The sequence below is a fragment of the Anabrus simplex genome, chromosome 2 (assembly GCF_040414725.1).
Source record: "Anabrus simplex isolate iqAnaSimp1 chromosome 2, ASM4041472v1, whole genome shotgun sequence".
NCBI lineage: Eukaryota > Metazoa > Arthropoda > Insecta > Orthoptera > Tettigoniidae > Anabrus > Anabrus simplex.
The window spans coordinates 806,244,962-806,266,470 of NC_090266.1; the positions used below are offsets into that span (position 1 = coordinate 806,244,962).

The window sequence follows — 21,509 nt, forward strand, 5'->3', positions numbered from 1 at the left end:
GCTAAGCTAATGTTCAGTCGTCCTTTGAGAAATAAGTTGGATTTGATCAGACCTAATTTGCAGAAAGCTGTAGCAAATAACAGGACGAACAAATAACTAACGCAGGGAGTAGTTACACTACACAGTTTACTATAGGACAACCGGTATTAGCTAAAGACTACAGAGGCAGAGATAAGTGGGTAGAAGGTATGGTAATACATAGACTAGGTCCAGTTACGTATTTAATTCAACTCGGGTCTGGGTTGACTTGGAAAAGACAAATAGACCAGCTAATAGGTTTACAGTCAGGGCCAGTGAGGCACTGACCGCTGTAGGGCTAATCCTTTACAGCGAGGGACGTCACAGTTAGTTGACTCTCCCTCACTGACCACTCCTGATGACACCAGCCTCGGAGTGCCAACACAGTTCTCCCACTTCTCGCTCCCCGCCCCCTTCACAACCTGCATCACCACCACTTCATAGTCCAGTTGCAGCTAGCAGACGATCTCTGCAACCCTCACAGTTAACTGTCACGTCACCTTTTGCAACGAGACGCTATCTAATTCGAGACAGGAAACTTATTGTAAGGTTCGATTCATAGAAGGTCACTCTTTTTTATTGTATAGTATCGTAAGATAGTATGTTAATTTAAATTGTTGTGATTTTTAAAATTGTATGGTTGTTTATGAATCATACGCCATCATTTAGTTATAAAATCACTTTTGTATTTAGCATATATTGGTGTGTTTACTGTGTTCTCCAAGAATGCGTATAATACTACATTGGCCTGATCAGTTGTAATCAAGATCTTAAAGAGGAAGGAATGTAATATATTCAGTTGCAATTTTCAGATTTATTTCTAGAACTTACGATTGTAAATCATGTGATTATAATCAGTTGAATCAGATTGTCACTACGTTAAAAGTGGACGATGTGTACGTCATTGAGTCATGTGGCCGTTCAAATAAAGCTATCTCATTGGCTACTCCTATCTCGCCTATCCCCGGTCTAAGCTTTCCCTGACCTCGAGTCAGTCGTTATGTAGCCTGCACCTGATTCATTCCGACTCCTTAGCTGATGTGGTACTTTGAAAATAACGTGTGTTACTACTGATTATCTACCTCAAGATGTTTCATACGTAAAAGTCACCTTGTGGCAATCTCTTTGATGCATGTCTAACGACATTAGGCTGCCATGATGATTTAATGTGTAACCATCTATAATATAATAACTGTCCCGTTATATTAATAAATGCATCAGGAAATTGCACATCCCTTAATGTTTAAGCAATATATGAATATTAACATTATCATATGCCTGTTTGACGTCTAAAAACACCGCCATAGTATCGTGCTTTCTGAATCTCGCCGACATGCGATCAGTCAAAATATATTTATAGCCTCAAAGGTGCTTCATCGCTTAATAAAAGCAAATTGGTATTTTGGTAGCAACTTATAGTATTCCAGGCACCATAGGAGTCGACTTAGTATTATTCGTGGAAAAACCTTACGAATGAATGATCACAAGGTTATTCCTCTATACTGAGGGTAATCATTGCCTCCATTTTTTGTTTGTTTATTGGTGCTAAGATAAACTTATTCCAATCTTGGGGGATTTGGTCAGATGTTATAATTTCGTGTCGCTATTTCTAGCCGAGTGCAGCCCTTGTAAGGCAGACGTCCGATGAGGGTGGGAGGCATCTGCCATGTGTAGGTAACTGCGTGTTATGTGTGGTGTGTGAGTTGCAGGGATGTTGGGGACAGAAAAAACACCCAGCCCCCGGGCCATTGGAATTAACCAATGAAGGTTAAAATCCATGACCTGGCCGGGAATCGAACCTCTAACCCTCTGAACCGAAGGCCAGTACGCTGACTATTCAGCCAACGAGTCGAACATGTCAGATGTTAAAATAGAATTAAAGTAATTTATTTAAAAAATGAGCATTATATGGAAGATATTGTATAATTTTGTAAGTGATGAAATCAGGTCCAGGGGAAGTAGAGTTCTTTTCGTCCACAGCAGCAAGAAATTCCTGCAGTACAATAGGTTGCAGGAGGATAGTAAAACGTACACTATGGACAGACGAAGGTATTACAAAATTGGGAATAGCAAAGTCTGGAGTGAAGTCAAGATAAAAAGTCTGCAGACTTTCTGGATGGATTTTGATAATGTAATGCAATCGTTTGATATTACCTATTGATCTGATAGTGGAGCAAATAACCTTCGGGTTAGTATTTCTGTTACTAGTAGATATATAATTTCTCCAAGATTCCGTTCGTTTCTTAAAATTAAAAGTTAGCTTCATCTGTGCAGCGTATTCCTTACATATATAATGTAGTTTTGCAGTATGAAGTTGTTTCGAAGCTGCCTTAGAAGACTTTTCCTTCGTTTGCCATCGCCTCACAGTGTTTATTCCACCATCTGATTACAATTTTTTTTTGGCGACTACGACCAGTCACGTGTAAACTTGCTCCGCACTTACCTGCCTAATTATCAAAATAACTAGCAGCTGGGATTCCTTGTGTGTGTTCAGTCGTCATCACTAAGTGCACGTTTTGATTTAAAACGGTCAAAATGACTCTCAAGGACGTCGAGAACAGGTTGTCACAGTACGAGAACCGCATGGCTGAATTTCAAGCTCGCTTGGAGGAAGCCATGACGGCTTCCGACCGCAGTGCAGACAGCAGTGCCGCCAACCCCCAGGAGCTGCTCACCAGCCTAAGCTCCGACTTTAAGAACTTCAGAGATTCCATGGGTGCTGAGATAGCTGACATGAAGCAGGCCATTGCGGAGATCCATCAAAGGATGGATAAACAAGAGGAGATGGCTGATGAAGCACCCCAGTACAGTAGGCGAAATTGCCTACTGATACATGGGATTAAGGAATCACCTGACGAGGACACCTATGGGGCTGTTATAGACGTCATTAAGAACAGACTCAAGGTAGATATTGGCATGGACAGTATCGATAGATGTCATAGATTGGGTGGCCAGCGCAGGACGACTGCCAACGCAGTGGCCACTGGGAACAGGCCAATAATTGTGAAGTTTCTGCGATACCATCAGCGGGACCAAGTCTGGCGGGCGAAGCGACTACTGAAGGGCACAAACATCATGGTCACGGAATCCCTCACGGCAACAAGAAAAGGGATTTTGAATAAGGCACGCGACGCATTTGGACTGCGGAATGTGTATACACAGGATGGACGTGTGACTGTAATTACACCAGACGGCAAGAAAACCACTCTGATCACTCCCAGGGACCTAAACGTTCTCATCAGGCAGCGTAGCGGAGCACAGAATCAGTGGCAATGAGTGAATGTGTTATAATAGGGCTAGTTTTAAAACATGTAACAGGACTCTTGTTTACCATAAGTTTCAAATTTGCCTCAAATAGTGTTAGTTATGTGTATATTTTTTTGAAATGTGAGTGTGAATGTGTGTGTGCAACAGTCAACGGTCTCATTCAACGGGAGGCAGAGGTGAGTACCCATTGTTTCTGTCAACCTAAGTTAAACATAATCCCCTTGTAATGTTAGCTCAACGCCTGCTACCTGAGCCTGGCTCCGGTCCGCAACCCCCTGTTGCAACAAGTGTCTTGTTGAGACAGGCTCTCTCCTCTACGCCACATGGTTTGCAATGTTGCCATGTGAACGCTCTCTCTCTCTCCCTGCTCACATAGATGAAATACGTACAATTGTTAACGACAATGACTTACATGTTTTTTGTATTAGTGAAACTTGGCTAAAGCCTACTATCCCTTCCGCTATGGTAAATATTAATAATTACGAACTCGTCCGCTGGGATAGAACGGATGGTAGGAAGGGTGGCGGTGTAGCCCTTTATTTCAGAAATGACTTGAGAGGTAGAGTAATATGCACATCACAAAATGCCACTCAACCGGGACCAGAGTACATGGTCGTGGAGATCACCGTTAAAGGGACGAAAGTCCTCTTCGCCGTAGTTTATAAACCTCCAGATATAGTGAACATGACGGAGTTGGAAGCTTGTTTATTCAACCTAGTACCAACTTACGAACATATCGTACTATTAGGAGACTTAAATATAAACTTACTGAAAGAATCAGCTCAGAAGGACAAACTACTTGATCTAATCATAACAAACAATCCCCAGAAAGCCTTAAATCACGGCCAAATTCCTGTTCCATCGATCTCAACACACGACCTAGTTTATTTATCCTATTCTCTTCGCATACCCAAATACAAACCTAAGTTCACTACTTGTAGGAATATAAGAGATATTAATTTAGATCAACTGAAGTATGACACCTACAACCTACCATGGAACGATATTCTACTACTAGACGATATTGACGCAAAAATAGACAAACTAAATTCCCTCATTACTAGTCTATACGACAAACACGCTCCCAAACGAATAGTGAAAGTGAGTCGCCCCACCCCCCCTGCCCATGGCTAAATGACGAAATTAAGAATTTGATGGCTCGCCGTGATTCATGGTTCCGACGGTACAAACGTACCCGTAACGAATCCGATTTTGAAAACTATCGGATACTTAGGAACAGAATTAAGCAAGAAATCAGAAATCAGAAATTTAAGTACTTAAACTGTCTTTCAGGTAAACTGAATGCCAGGAATTCCTGGAAAGAACTACGCTCTCTTGGTATTGTAAAAGGCCAACAACAGCAACGTGAACCAACTGTTCCCCTAGACGAGCTTATTACATATTTCTCTGTAGAACGAATCGCGTTTAAACCAATCAATCAGGCAGAATTAAATACGAATCAACCAGCCATCCCTCCACTCAACCGTCCTCAATTTTCATTCCAAGAGGTCACTAGCAACCAAATTAAAAAAGTACTGTACTCTATTAAATCTAAAGCAGTAGGAGTAGATGACATCCCTATACATTTCATACATAATATAATAGGCGCTATCCTCCCGATTATCACACATATATTCAATTACTTTCTCAGAAATGGAACTTTCCCTGCACTCTGGAAACAAGCTAATGTCATCCCAGTGCACAAGATAAATGATCCTAAACTGACCTCTGACTATCGCCCAGTTTCTATTCTTCCAGCGCTTTCTAAGGCTTTGGAAAGACTGGTGTACGAGCAAGTATTGAAATATTTAAATAACTATTCTCTCCTTTACCCATTACAATCGGGCTTTAAGAAAGGGTACAGCACTGCTACGGCTCTCCTTAAAGTGACAGAAGACATCAGACTAGCTATGGAACAACGACAACTTATAGTACTAACGCTACTGGATTTCAGTGGTGCATTTGATACAATAGACTTACAGCTACTAATTAAGAAAATGGAATCTTACTTGTTTGACCCTTTAGTACTGAAGTTTTTACGTCATATTTGAAAGATCGGAGGCAGCGGGTGATAACTCGCGAAAGAAATTCAGAATGGCGTACAAGGAACGTTGGCACGCCACAAGGTAGTATTTTAGGACCGTTGCTGTTTACATTGTATATCAATGACATTTCATCTTCTCTAAAAACGTGTAATTATCACCTATATGCTGATGATCTCCAAATTTACTACCATTGCAGCTTAAGCGAATTACCAAACGCAGTAAAATGCATAAATGATGACATGAAAAAACTCAGTGAATATGCTCTCGCAAACAGACTTCTCATAAATCCATCAAAATCGCAAGCTATCATTGTCGGTTCCCAGAAGCTCCTACACAAGATCAATGATTCGATCATTCCTCCTTTACAAATAAATAATAGCACAATTCCGTACAGTAAAACAGTGAGAAATCTTGGGGTGACTATGACTGAAACTCTAAATTGGACAGAACATATCAAAAACATAAGTCATAAGGTGTTTGCTACTCCACACCCACTGAAATTAAACAAAGATATTATACCACTAAACATACGGCAAAGATTAACACAGGCCCTAATTCTTCCTATCCTTGACTACTGTGATGTTATCTTGGTAGACGCTACTAAAGAACAAACTAGAAAACTGCAGCGTATTATGAATTGTTGCCTTAGATTCATTTTTAACCTAAGGTACGATGTGCATATTACTCCTTATTATCAGGCACTGCACTGGTTAAAACCTGATAAGAGACGTGAATATCATATACTTGTCTTAATACACAAACTCCTGCATAGTAACTCCCCCCGGTATATTACATCTAAACTTCACTTCCTCTCTTCCTTCCATAATCGTAACACTCGCTCGGGCTCCACTTTAGCTATTCCTCTTCACCACTCTTCTGTGTATAATAAATCTTTCATTGTAACCGGATCCAGGCTTTGGAATTCCCTGCCAGTAAGTGTCAGGGGCATTGACTCCTTCCTCAAATTTAAAATATCTTGCCGAGACCTCCTGTTGAGAGATACCGATTGAAGTGTGTATTGGTGTGTATTGTGTGTGTGTGATTGGTAATTGTAAAATTAAAAATTGTTTCTGTTAGTTTTATATAATATAAACGTAAGGGTACCGGTAGTTGATAAGTGTGTTCATTGTAAGTGTATGTGCAAGTGTCTGTGTGAGATAGAAAAGAGGACTGAAGTAACGAGCTAATAAGCTAATAAGCTGCATATTGTGCGGATGTGTAACTTAAGCTTAATTTAGGAAATAGTAGTATAAGTAGTGTAATTAGTATAATTACTGTCGGATTTTTTATTATGGACACTCGAGTTTAGGCTTTAATTACAAACGAACCAAATGGAAATTCGAGTTATACCAATATTTTCCTTATTTAAGTCTACATTAGCATTTATAAGACGCATTGTTTTCGACGTTCATTAAATATTTTTTTATTTGTGGTTGTAATAAATATTGCCCGGGTTTTTGGCTTCTTTTCTAGGAAGCGCTCACTTAGGAATATATACAAGGAAAACGACTTGTCTGATTCTAATGAAATTTTTATATGTTATAACCACATGTATTTGTAGTGTAATACTCAAGTTACAATGTTTTTCAATCACCCTGAAAAAAGTTCTTATCATTTTTCTAAAGCAACTCTTTCTCAGCCCAGGATAAACGTACAGCAGCAAACTCGGGCTTGTTTTGAAGCACTCAGTCATGGTTATCAGAAACTACAACAACTGTAACCGTACAGTGTGGTACCGAATTTATGAAGAGTAATATTGAAGGGAGGTTTTGTGTACGCCGGACCGTGCTATTAACAGCAGGCCGGGTGGTGAAATTGGGCGCAGTGTTGCCGCGTTCAGTAGTACTCGCGCGCGCAACGAACACAGTACACTCGCCCCGGGCAGTTGTGAAACGGAATGCCCGTGACCTTGGTTTGTCCGGAAGCTATTTTCAGTTTTCCTATGTTCTGCATGTTGACCACGTCACTTCAAGATGCCTCCGAGACCGCCGTTATCAGAGGGTGAACTTGCAATGATTTTTTTTTGTTATTGCTTTACGTCGCACCGACATAGATAGGTCTTATGGCGAGGATGGGAGAGGAAAGGCCGAGGAATGGGAAGGAAGCAGCCGTGGCCTTAATTAAGGTACAGCCTTTGCCTGGTGTGAAAATGGGAACCACGGAAAAAGATCTTCAGCGCTGCCCTCAGTGGGGTTCGAACCCACTATCTCCCGGATGCGAGCTCACAGCTGCGCGTTCGTAATCCCATGGCCAACTCACCTGGTTTGCAATGATTTTGAGTGCTATTTTTTCTTTCAATGTGAGGGGGAAAAAGTAGGGGACAAGAGGTTCCCTGTGTACAAGGTGGCAGATTGTCTTGGATTATCGCTGTCGTCAGTGAAGAGAGTAGGAGCCGCTTCAAAGGAGAATGATGGAAATAAGTCGTCCGGGTCAAATTTTACACATCGAAAGTGAAGAACGATTTCTTGACGGTGCAGAACTTTGTTTTAATGGCAGGAAAAGTAGTGGCGATTACCAGAATGAGATGAACTCGACTCATTATGAAGAATGGTTCATGAAAGTCCTGAGTTTATTGCCTCAAAGTTCTGCTGTCGTTATAGATCAAGCTCCATATCATATGAGGGTCGATCCTTCATCTAAAAAGCCGAACATGGCATGGCTGAAACGTGAAATTATACATTGCATAACGTCAAAGAATATTTCACTACCACCTGGAGTTGACGATTATAATAAATTAACTAAATCAGAGCTGATTGTTCTTGCCAGGCCTTAGTTTCAAATGCCGGTAAAGAAGCTGGAACAACTGACTAAACGACTTCGACCAGATGTACAGATTATTTGGTTACCAGTGGCCCATTGCGAGCTTAATCCAATCGAGCTCATTTGGGCTTACGTAAAAGGGAAAATAGCAAAAACAAATATGGCTAACACATTAGAAAATGGTAGAGGTATGGAAGCAATTTACGCTTTATGCCGAGAAGCCTTACGTACCCCGACACCTGAACTCTGGAAACAATGTATTAAACACGCTAAGAAAAGTGAAGACCACTTCTGGAAAAAAGATGGACTGTCTGCCAATGTCCCTTATTTCGAGTCAGTCATAATCAACATGAATGACAGCAGCACCGATTCTTCGGAACACAGTGATTTTTCAGACGAAGAAAATTGATAGAATAAAATACCGTAAATACCGTATATGTAAATAATAATACAAATAACTCTTGTAAAAATTGTACAGTGTAATATTTCTGAATTAGGAAGTTAGCCATTTTTAAACCTGCCGTTGAAGGTCCAAAGCCCTTATGAGAAAAGGTGATGGCAAGTGGAATTTATAAGAGGAAATAAAATTAAAGGTTGAAAGTAAACGAAAAGCTGCGTTCGTTGCGCGCGTGACTACTACTGAACGCGGCAACACTGCGCCCAATTTCACCACCCGGCCTGCTGTTAATAGCACGGTCCGGCGTACACAAAACCTCCCTTCAATATTACTCTTCACAAATTCGGTACCACACTGTACGGTTACAGTTGTTGTAGTTTCTGATAACCATGACTGAGTGCTTCAAAACAAGCCCGAGTTTGCTGCTGTACGTTTATCCTGGGCTGAGAAAGAGTTGCTTTAGAAAAATGATAAGAACTTTTTTCAGGTTGGTTGAAAAAAATTGTAACTTGAGTATTACACTACAAATACATGTGGTTATAACATATAAAAATTTCATTAGAATCAGACAAGTCGTTTTCCTTGTATATATTCCTAAGTGAGCGCTTCCTAGAGAAGAAGCCAAAAACCCGGGCAATATTTATTACAACCACAAATAAAAAATATTTAATGAACGTCGAAAACAATGCGTCTTATATACACTAACGTAGAATTAAACAAGGAAAATATTGGTATAACTCGAATTTCAATAGGCCCATTGGTTCGTTTGTAATTAAAGCCTAAACTCGAGTGTCCATAATAAAAAATCCGACAGTAGTAATAGGCAACCTTAATATTATTTATTGTATTGTGGTTAAGTGTAAGAGAGGGCCATGTGCCCTAACTTCGCCACATGAAAGAAGCCATAATAAATAAATAAATAAAATTATGTGTACGTTTTTAGGTTGAATTGGATGATAGATATTGAGATATTAGTTAATGAATGTAATTAGCGAGGAATATTGAGTTATATGTGAAATGTCAAGTGTGATCTTGGAATCAGGATAGTTCTGGAACAATTTGAAAACACATCCATGAAGTGACCTTTCATATCGGTATTGACAGTTTTCACCTGGATCATATTTTGTATTACCTATAATCCCGCCAATAGAGATAAAGATTGGAAAATGGTCATTAAGACGTGTATCCTTGATAGTTTCCCAAATGCTATGATGACTTAAGGTGAGGCTACAAATTGTAAGATCAACGGCACTTATAGCCTACTTGGTGCCGTAAGCCGTGTATGTGATCCATCATTTAAGATGAGTAGTTGCTCGTTCGTTCGTTCTTCTCGAGAACCCGCAATTCGAAAAGTATAATCCGCCTTCAACCAAGATCCTTGAAGTAATATTATCTGTGGATGATATTCATTTATGAGTTTAGCTAACTTGTGTCTCTTACCTAGTATGTAGTTACAATTCTACTGGAGTACTGAATGAAATAGCGGAACTCTGCCTTTAATGCGGATTGGAATTCTGTCGGATTAAATGGGAGTTATTGCTCCTTCTGGAAACTACACCCGGCTTCAATTGCTTAGATGCTGCTGTAGACTGAAGCCCCTTACTACTTCGTGGTGCAATGTTAGTATTAATTGAAGTAGAAGCAGTGTTTTCTATTCTTGTTTTTTTTCTAGTGTCTTTACGTTGCACAGACACAGACAGGTCTTATGACGACGATGGGATAGGAAAGGGCTAGGAGTGGGGAAGGAAGCGACCGTGGCTTTAATTAAGGTACAGCCCCAGGATTTGCCTGGTGTGAAAATGGAAACCCACGGAAAACCATCTTCAGGGCTGCCGGCTGTGGGATTCGAACCCTCTATCTCCCGGATGCAAGCTCACAGATGCGTGCCCCTAATCGCATTGCCAACTCGTGCGGTGTTTTCTAATCTAGGGTTACTTATTATTTTAAAGAACCTTCCCTATCAGAAGCAGGAGGAAAGTTTACGCTAGACTCGCAATATATAATGTCTGTAAATTTCCTTTTGGGGAGGGGGATCTCTACATTTGGAGTTGGTACTGAGAAGTGCAATGGTGGAAATTGTTGCGATACCAAAAGGGGGCTTATAAGCCTTTGGTTGCACTTGATTTTGTGCTTTTTCAAAATGAATGTTTTGTTCACACATGATTTTTTGATAGCTACCTGCTTCTTGTGCACTTCACAACAATCAGAGCCTACAGTATGATTGAGGTTACAGTGTATAGATTTAACTAATGTTTGCTGACAGTCCCTTGTTGTATGTGATAGAGTACATCTCCCGCAACGAGGATTGTTGGCCCTGTAACTTTTAGCAGTGTATCCATAGCGTTGACAGTTTTTACAGATGATCGGGTTATAAATAAAGACCTGGACCTTTAACAGTACACTGAAAATGGACTTTTCGTCCGGGAGTTTTTGAGATTTAAAGCTTATTTTGACATTTCCAGTGGGCACATATTCTATTTGACTACCTACAGTTAACCTTCTGCTCATTCGCTGTACTTGTTTAATAGGTACAGGAGATTGAATATATTGCATTATTTCCTCATTTGACAAGTTTTTTTATCAACTCCACGAATTATACCAATTCTATATATTTTGGAGGGTGGGATATATGCCTATAGATTCTTTTCCATTAAAATTGGATGTTGCAGCAATTTATTAGCCTGTTGGACTGACTTAAAATGAATCTGAATACGTCAAGCACTTTTTCTACTATGGTAATGGATTGTACACCATTGATTTGATGTTCATAAAATATACGACCCAGGGCCATCGGATGCAGATTTCGTACATTCCTATCACTCGATGTTTTGACTTTTATCAAATAGGGACCCGTATGTCTAATTGAATACATTTCCTGAGTCAGTAAGCAATTATCACTATTATTTTGTTCTTGTTGATGTTCAACTTGATTTCTGTCTTCAGTTGGGTTAGTTGCACAATATCCAATATTTGCTGTTACTGTTCTTCACGGCCAATAACGAGCTCCATTTCAATATTATGAGACTGATTCGTACCGCTACCTCCACTCTCGAAGGCCATTGAACTCACTTCCATTCGCCACTAACTGTATCAGTCTGACTCACACCGTGTACGGGACGACTGGTTGAACGTCAGATGCAAACAATTTGCGAGTCATGTGGTGATCTCTCGGACTTTGTGGGCAGTGACTCCGATCTTGGTGACGAATCAAGTGCTGATTTCGCCTCAGACAATGAATTAATTACCTGCGCGGAATGTGACTTACATAACCAAGCAAGTGATATAGATTATGTTGATAATAATAGTGACTGGGAAGAAATGAATGGTGACCAGGACAATCCTGCACAGGCTCCACAACAGTTCCTGGACTCATTGGTTCTTTAATTTCCTGCTTTCTTTAGACCACTCTTCTTAGGCCCCATTCACAATGCAAACGTAACCGTAAACTTAACGACGTAACGTAACCGTAAAATTAACGTAAAATTTGTGGTATTCACAATGGAGGAACGTAACATTAACGTAAAGAGTAGACAGCAGCCAATCAAAACACTGCAATGTTATTTAGCACGGAAGTCGGGTTTTGGACTATCTCGCAGTTTTATATTTCAATACCTCGATGGAATCAAACAACGTGGTAGCGGAATTCATATCACTTCAAATATCTATTGCTTTGCTCCTGGGAAAAGGCGATCTAAAGAACGGTGCAGAAAATGGGTTCATCCCATGAATCAAAGAAGGTTACCTCAGTGCGATTTCGGTAATCTAACGTAAGAAATGACCCTCATCAGTTCGTTTTGGACATGTGGATGAAACCTGAACTGTTTTCCTTTCTTAGGATTTACTTCCTCTTTCCTAATAAAAAAGAAATGTAAGGTCTCCTTTACCGACATCTATGCCCCTATCTATCACACCCCGATGAGATGTTTGGATCTATTTGTCTGGGTGATATCGTTTTCGTAAACTAGTAGTCCGTATAATGTTAAGAAATATACAGGGACACTGGTTTATTTATGACAGGGATTGTCTCTCGTCCGTTCGCCAGCGCTGCGAGCTTGTCTCCCGCCATTTACCGTCAGATTTCATTGCTACAGGATATTTATTTCCATCTATAATTTTTCGGTACAGCGTCTTTGTAATTCTTTCTCCAAAGATTGTTTTGAAAGAGAATTACAAGTGTTTCGTCGAAAGAAGTCATTTTATCGTGCACAAAATACAATGTTTACCTCTGCTCTGATCGGTTGGTTCTTAAAGTTGGAGTTTGCAATCCCTTAATTTTACGGACTCGCAGTTAAGTTTACGTCGGCGCATTGTGAATGGTTCCATTAGTTAAGATGGCCGCTAACTTCTGAGTTAACGTTAATTTTAAGTTTACGTTACGTTAGCATTTCTTCTTCTTCTTCTTGGTTAGTTTTTTGGACATCGTCGTAAGACGCTACGTCCAGTCACTGGTTTGCGGGATAATTAATGTCTGGGAGAGGTACCAACATGAGAAGAAAGTAGTACACTACAAGATAGAAGGGTTAGCTATGTAATGAAGTGAATGACAACCGGTAATAATGAAACTGAGGAAAAAACCAATAATATAGAGGCTAAACTAATTAGGATAACCCAAAAACACTGGGATACAGGGTTCTAATGCTTCACGTCTGTGTGGTCTGCCACGACGTCTTACTACAAACAAACTCGACCGGACCACAAATAAGGGTTGGGATGCGAAAGTTCGTACCTATAGGGAAGGAAAAGGTTAGAATTGAATGTTACAGGTAACTAAAAAAAAAATATTAAGTCTACAACGCGAAAAAGCGGTTGAAACACTAAACACGAAACATTTAACGGCAGTTGGCAACCCGCATGAAGAAGCTTAGCTAAGAAGGCGTGACGGTGATGTTCATATGTCTGACACTGAAAAATGATATGATTGACAGGAACTACTGCCCAAACACATGGACATAAGTTACTTTCGATAAGATTAAGGCGATAGAGATGAGCAGGCGTACACACATGATTTAAGAGAAACGTATGATTTGAAGAATATGACGCCGAGTGTAGTAACCAACGGCGAACCACGGTTTAGTAAGAATATCAGACAGTATCGTGAATAAGTGCTTACCTTTCAACGGGGAAGTTCGTCGCCATTGCACACCACTGATCGTGGATGACGTGATGACAGTATTCCCATAAGTCTGTGTGTGAAACTGCGTTATAGTAGACCAATCCAGTACCCTGGGCGGCCTCGTTAGATAGGATATCCGCTATGACGTTGCCGTGTTTTCCAGAATGGCCCGGAAGCCATGTGAATAATACTTGAACATGACGGAGGGACAAGTCTGAACGTAATTTACGGAAATGTTAAATGTACCAAATATTAAAATGTTCGGGATTGTCTAAAGCCATCAAGGTGCTTTAGTAGTTAGTACAAATGAAAGCTGTGAATATTCCAAAATATTGTATGATGTTGCATATGTAATATGTTCCGATAATTCCATTGCAGGATCCGCATGTGTTACTTAGCAGTAGGGGAAGGTCCAAGTGATAGAAAAAGGTCATCATATACTTCTTGTAGCTGTTGTTTCCATGGGTCTTTTGGGTCCATTACTGCGATTAAAGCTGCAAAATCGTTAAAGAGTTTTGGAAGCCGTACATCAGAGTGATCGTTTGATTTACCATGTAAAGCCATGACAGAGGGAGAGACCGATATTGGCGCAGGAGGCGCCGAAGGTTGCCCTTGAGGACTCGGCTTCCGGGATGTACATGCAGGCTCGTTAGAAGTAGCAGGTATCAAACGTACGACTGGAGTGCCAGAATGTTCTGGAACCGTCTTCGGATTACTGAGCAAATTAAGATAAGATGCCTTGTCATAACCTGGTTTAGCGGGTGGGCGGGAAGGGTTACTAACCACCATAGTAAATTTACGCTTTCGAGGGAAAGTTTCATCCGATTGAGATGATCTATTGGGTAAAGGAGGAAAATGTTGGGGCATCAGAAGGGGGTTAGATAAGGACTGTAATGGGGCAAAATAGTTTTTCACTTCGAAATATGATTTGTTTTCGACACTCATAATGCGTTTAATTTCTTTTTGTTGTTTGTGGATTTCACAATGTTCTGCTCCCGCAAGATGATTTCCGCCACAGTTAGCACATTTAACGACTGGGTGAGTGCAGTCTTCAGTAGAATGAGTAAGGGAACACTTTCCACATCTCGGTTCCCTGGAACGACAATTAGTTGCGGTGTGTCCATACCGCTGACATCGTTTACATAATAAAGGAGAGAAGATAAAGGCCTGAACCTCTAACATAACTTTAAAAATGGACACACTTTTCGGAAGTTGTTGACTCTCGAATACAACCTTCACAGTACCTGTAGGGATATATTCAGTTTTTCCGTCTTTAGATGAACGTCTATTTAGACGTTGTACCTTCACCACTGGATATGGCGAGTCTAAATAGGTGAGAATGTCGGATTCGGAAAGAGTAGTGTCTACTCCCCGTATGACCCCTACTCGCTGAATATTCGAAGACGGAATAAAAGCTGTCAATTTCTTTTCCTTAAGAATGGGATGAGAGAGAAAGGCGTTTGCAGCCTTACTAGACATGAAAGTAACTTGAATTCTATTTCTTCCCTTCCTATGGATGGCCTTGACGTCACTAATGTGCCTCTCGTAGAAAATCCGTCCCAGAGCCATAGGGTGAATATGTCCTATTTTATTTGTAGAGTCAATCGATTCAACAAATACTATGTAAGGGCCAAGATGAGTGGTAGAATAGGTAGCTACAGGAACTTGCGGACGCTGGTCCGAATCACGTATTGTATCTTGAGAACTGTCACGTTGGGTAGCAGTATTACTAACGTCCATGGGTAAATCCTTACGCACGGCACCTGTACCAATATCAGGAGGCCGGCCTAAAGGGCCGCCGCCACTATCTACAGACATAATAGCCCAAAAAGAATTACCCTACACTAGCCCCAGAACAAACACAAAAAAAGGACTAAAATATGAACACAAACATAAAAAACTCTACTTATCTACGGACAGGAAAAGGCCGCTGCACCAGTGACCGGAGCGAGACGTGTGCACCGCACAACAGCCGAACACCGAATGTACGTTAGCATTTGAATGAGGCTTTACACTTTGAAGCCATGTGAGTCGCACATAAACACGTCAAGGAATTTTAAACATTGCTCGAGATTATCCATTGACAGAAAACAAAATAATGTTGTTAGAACATGGTAGCTTGAACTCTCTTTAATGGTCGTGTAAAGATTAGGCGCCATTTTTGGCCTAGAAGCATATGAAAGGATAAAGAAACGAAGCGTCTCTCAGAGCGACGCTGGCAAGTTTATTTAGTTTTTTGAGGATCGCTCACAGCGACTCTGGCACCAAGAAGGTTCAGTTAAACATTGCCAAGTATATTATTCATAACAGCATAGTAATACTTCATTATCCGATGTAGAAGTTCACATACATATTTATCAGATCAATGGAAATCATGCTGGTCATAAAACAGAAAGAACGTGAACTTTGCTTCATTTGTATTAATCGAAAGATCCTTTTAATTTCAGAATACCAAGCCGAGGTGGTAAAGGCATGCGCGGTTCACTTGGAAGGACGTTGGTTCCATTCCCCATCATGAAGTCAAGAAGATTAGAAATGAGATATCCACTTCTAGAGAGACATATGATCCTGGGGTTCACTAAGCTTACACCAGAAATGAGTACCAGGTTAATTACTGGCATAGGGCTAACCCCTCTGTCCCACTTGGTGCCAAGGTTACAGAGATTGTCTTTTTTTATCTTTGCTAATAGAAGGGGATATGTTGCATACACCTGTGAAAGATGTCATCACTACAGTGGGAAAAAGGAAAGTGGGCAGATAACATCACATGTCTATCACACAGAAGGTGAACACTTGAGGTCCTACCCTGGATTTCTCTGGACTATTGGACGTAGAGACAGTTAGATGAGCTGGGTTGTCGAGACAGTATCATTCAGGGGACTAATTGGTTACAGCTGGCCAAGTATTGTGGACAGGTATGGAAGAGGATGGAAGAGGCCTTCATCCATCAGTGGATGGATAGTGGATGATGACAAACATGCATCATCTTGATTTTATAAATAAAATATATAAGTAAAAACAGATATTTTCTTGTAACATTTTATTCGCTTCAGGGTTCTCCCTAGAACTTTTAATTGACGGATGGCCCTGCAATTTTTACAGACAATCTGACTAACGTAAGCTAGATATGTGTAGTTCCATAATATTAATATTGTTACATTCTCAAGCAACCGTCAGCCTTGCCGCAACCCCCTTTGGTATTACCTGAAAGGGGATGACTAAGCCAGCTCAGGGAACCTCCCAGCCCGCCCGAGGACATGCCACGGCCCTTCCTCTGTTGTTCCCTTCATCTAGTTTCTCCATACAATTTCTGGAAGATACGAAAGAAAGTTCAATCTCCAGCCAACCCTGAATGTTCTAGTGGCCCAACATCGAGGTATAAATACAAGGCCCCTGCAAACAAGCAGTGGTGGTGGTGGTGGTGGTGGTGTCGGAGAGACCACTGAATGGGTGGGCTGGAGACGACGGAACGGAAGACTGTACTGTGTGTTCGTGTATTTCTGTGGACTGAGGCTCGGCGTGAGTCAGCGAAAGAAGCTGATATCGCGAGTGTGAAGGTAAATAGACCTGTGTTAATGTTCGCTATAATGAGTATCGTCCTGCTGTTGAAAACTGTTGAGCTGTTTAGTTGTTCACTGTATGTGGCTGTGTGAATTACTGGACTGTCTGGGGAGTCGAACCAACGAACAGTCATCGTGTGTCGAGTGTTACGTAGCCATGTGTTCAGATCCAGCGTTCTGCAAACAGCTGCTATATGAGGTGACTGCACTTGGGGAAGTAAAAGTAAGGATTAAGCATCCGCAGGTATAGTAACGGGCTAGGCCGCCTACTGTGCCATAAGAATGAGAGACACTTGAAATATATAGCAATTAGTGAGTGTCGCCTTTCATGGTTAATTAGAATTGTGTGTGTGTGTGTGTGTGTGTGCAATTATTGGGTCATCCTGAAATAAATTGGAGTAATGAAACAGACGGAGGTTTATTCGTAACAATATATATTTGAGTTGTTGGGTGTACCAAATTTAAATTTAAATACTATAAAACTGTATATTTAAATAACAAATCTTCATTATTATCAGAATAATTTCATCAATTACATCGGAGTTTAAATGTTTAGTTTGACTACCACATAGTGTCGTGCGCGAACGGTGCCTGCATTAGCGTGGAATCGCATGCGATTACGCATGACGTCACAAACCCATATGGCACTCCACAGCAACGGAATTGTAACCCCCCGTATTACATGATTATGAACAAAGAGTAGAACACCGGAAGTTCAAAATACTCTGTTATGTCTTGTTTGTGATTACACTGAAATAGTTCAATTTTTCAGATAATATTTACCTGTCCGATAATACTAATGCCCTGAGGGGAATAAACTGAAATCATATCATATTCATTTTACACCCCTATTTTCCTCCCGGCTACTGCGTCCTGACACCCCGCTGACGAAAATTTCTGGGGAGAACAGTGCACTTACAGGAAGTTACTTATTTGGCTGCTGAAATATAATATTCACAACTAATTTCTAAATACACCATCTTTTAAAATGATTCATCTGATTTTCAATGGCCATACTTTTAGAGTTTCTTGTGCTTGATAGATAGACATAATTGAAACTTTTGATCATAAATATTTAACTTTATAAATACTCTGTGTGGCTTCCGTGCACAATCTGAGCAACAAAAACAAAACAAACCTCGTGGCACTATTACCCTGATGGAACTTGACCTGCCAGGTGACCATTGTTCAACCTGAAGGCCTGCAAATTTCATAGTGTGATGAATCCTCGTGACCGTTGCTCTTACCTTTCTAGATCAGGACTGCTATCTTGCTGCCAGATAGCTCCTCAGTTGTTCTCATAAAGGTTGATTGGACCTCGAAGCAGCCTTAAGATCCAGGCAAAACTCCCTGATCTGGACAGGAATTGAAACTGAGGCCTTACAGTAAGAGGCAGGATTGCTCCCCCTAGACTGCAGTGTTGGCACTCTGAACAGCACTGAAACGTAAATCGAGTTCGTGCTGCATTTGAACCAGCATGTCAGATGTTGAGGGCTCCGTAACAGGAATGCACTTTCTTACAAAATTGCACACCATTGTAATCCTCCTGACTTAATTCCTCTCGTTCCCAATGGAACCTAGGGCCTCCGTGAAACGTCTCCATTGTGGTCGTCGACTTGCCAATGCTTTAACTTCCTTCCAAGTCTTCCCTGCTTCAAGAGCCTATACTATTACAACTTCCTTGTAATAGTATAGAGTTGTTTCATATCCCCCTTCTTCTCAGCTTCCTCTGCAATTTGTGCCTGCTGGTCAATTCATCTTCTTTTATCGCTTCTCACACTCCTTTTAACCATTTTGTCAATTTCCGAATTTTTCCTCTTCCAGGTCTTCCTAGGACGACCTGTCCTCCGTGTCCCTTGCGGATTCCATTCCAATGCTGTGCGTTCTATAGAACCCGCTGGCTTTCTCAATGTATGACCTATCCATTTCCATTTCCTCCTCTTGATTTCCACTGTGACTGGAACTTGATTTGTTGTTCTCCATACCTCGTCATTGGATATAATTTCAGGCCATCTGATGTTTATGATGCGCCGTAAGCAATGGTTTACAAATGTCTGCAAGAGATTAGTGGTAGCTCGTGTAACCTTCCAAGTTTAACAAGCATACAGAAGGACTGATTTAACATTTGTATTGAAAATTTGTATTTTCGTTTTCCTTGAAATGTTGTTATTCTTCCATACTGTATACAGCTGCATGAAGGCTCCATTTGCTTTCCTTATTCTGGCACTCACATCTTCTTCCGCTCCTCCTTCTCTTTTCACTACACTTCCCAAGTAGGTAAATGTTTTAACCCCTTCAATATCTTCTCGTGCCACAAACAATCTTTCATCAATTTTAGCATTTACTCTCATTTCCTTGGTCTTAACAACATTTATATTGAGTCCTGCAGCAGCCTCTGCTTCCTTCCATAATCCTTCTAACTTGTTATTCATATCACTAATTCTTGAAGACAAAAGACAAATATCATCTGCAAATTCTAAATCTTCCAGTCTTTCCCCCATCCCCCATTGTATTCCTCTTTTCCTTCCACCCAACGTATTTCTCATAACATTATCGAGCATTACTAAAAAGATTGTTGGTGAAAGAACGCATCCGTGGCGAACTCCACTTGTGAAATTCACATAATCTGAGAGTTTTCCCTCATGTCCTACTTTACATCTATACCCTTCATACACTGCCTTCATGAGATTCAAGATCTTATTCGGTACTCCGTATTTCACAAAGGTCTTCCACATTACGGTCCTATTTACTGAATCAAACGCTCTATCGAAGTCTATGAATGTCAAGTACAATGTGGCCTGCCACTCATTACTTTGCTCTAGAATTATTCTTAGCGTATTTATTAGATCAACACAGCTGCGTTGTCTACGGAAACCAGCTTGTTCTTTTCGAAGACGCTGCTCAATTGAGCCCTTTATTATGTTTAGAATTATTCTAGAGTGAATTTTACTTGGTATGCTCAGTAGTGTTATTCCTCTCCAATTCTTACACACTGTGGTGTCACCTGTTTTGAGGAGTTTCACGATTAAGTCCTCTTTCCAATCAGCTGGAATTTTCTCTTCTTTCCATATTTTCCCCAGTAATGGTAGCAGCAATTAATGGTGGCCTCTTCATCCACTTTTAGTATTTCTGCATCTATATTATCTATACTGTTGCTTTACCATTCCTTAATTGTTTCAATGCTAACCTAACTTCATGCCTTGTTGGGGGGTCCAGCTTTATTCTTAAGTCTTCACTGTCTAAGCCTTCATTTACTTCTTCTTGCATTTCCTGCTCATTTCCGTCATCGTTGTTTAAAATTTCTGAAAAATACAATTGCCATCTTCTCAATTGTTCTTCTTGTGATAACAGCATATTTCCTTGCCTGTCCCTCACTGGTTTACTCTTCCTATAACCTCCTCTTGACAACTTCCTTGTAATAGTATAGAGTTGTTTCATATCCCCCTTCTTCTCAGCTTCCTCTGCAATTTGTGCCTGCTGGTCAATTCATCTTCTTTTATCGCTTCTCACACTCCTTTTAACCATTTTGTCAATTTCCGAATTTTTCCTTTGGGCTTCTGACTTCTGTTGTCTTGTTCTGCTTTGGTTTACTATAGCTTTTGCCTCTTCGTTTTTCAATTAAGTCTCATGTTTCTTCAGACATACAGTCTTTCTGTTGATAGCTCCTATATCCAATTACTTTTCACATGTTCGTATATAAGTGTCCTTAACATTTTCCCAAGTTCTTTCCATACTCAACTCTTCCTCTTTTTTGAGATTTGAAAGGATTTCAAACCGATTTTTCAACTCCAGACTAAATTCTTTCCTCCTCTTTTCATTGTTTAATCTTTGTATGTTGAACCTCCTTGTTCTTGTTGCAAACTTCTTCGATGCAGCCTTTATTTTCAATTTAAACTCAGCTACTACTAGATGATGATCACTACCAACATCAGCTCCTCTTCTATTCTTCACACGTCAGTGATATTTTAAATTTCTTGTTAATAGCTACAGGGTCGATCTGATTTTCTATTTTGTGATCTGGCGATACCCATGTAACCTTATGACAACGTTTGTGAGGAAAGATTGTCCCTCCAATCACCATTCCCTGGCCGACACACAAATTTACAAATCTCTCTCCATTATCATTCATTTCATCTAATCCATGTTTCCCTATCACATGCTCTAGTCCCTCATTATTTGATCCAATCTTCGCATTCATATTACCCATAATAATAGCAATATCTCTTTTATTTATATTCTTCATAGTTTCATTCAACTGATGATAAAATTGATCCTTCATGTCGGCATCAGATACTTGTGTTGGTGCATAACAAACTACTATAGTTACAATTCGAATTTTACTTTGAAAT

The 21,509-nt window shown here is 40.4% G+C and overlaps 1 protein-coding gene across 1 annotated transcript in view; it reads left to right on the forward strand.

Moving 5' to 3' along the window:
* Positions 1 to 21,509, forward strand: part of LOC136863694 (dynein assembly factor with WD repeat domains 1) — a 277,042-nt gene that overhangs the window by 184,525 nt on the left and 71,008 nt on the right. The gene's annotated exons all lie outside the window — the stretch shown is intronic.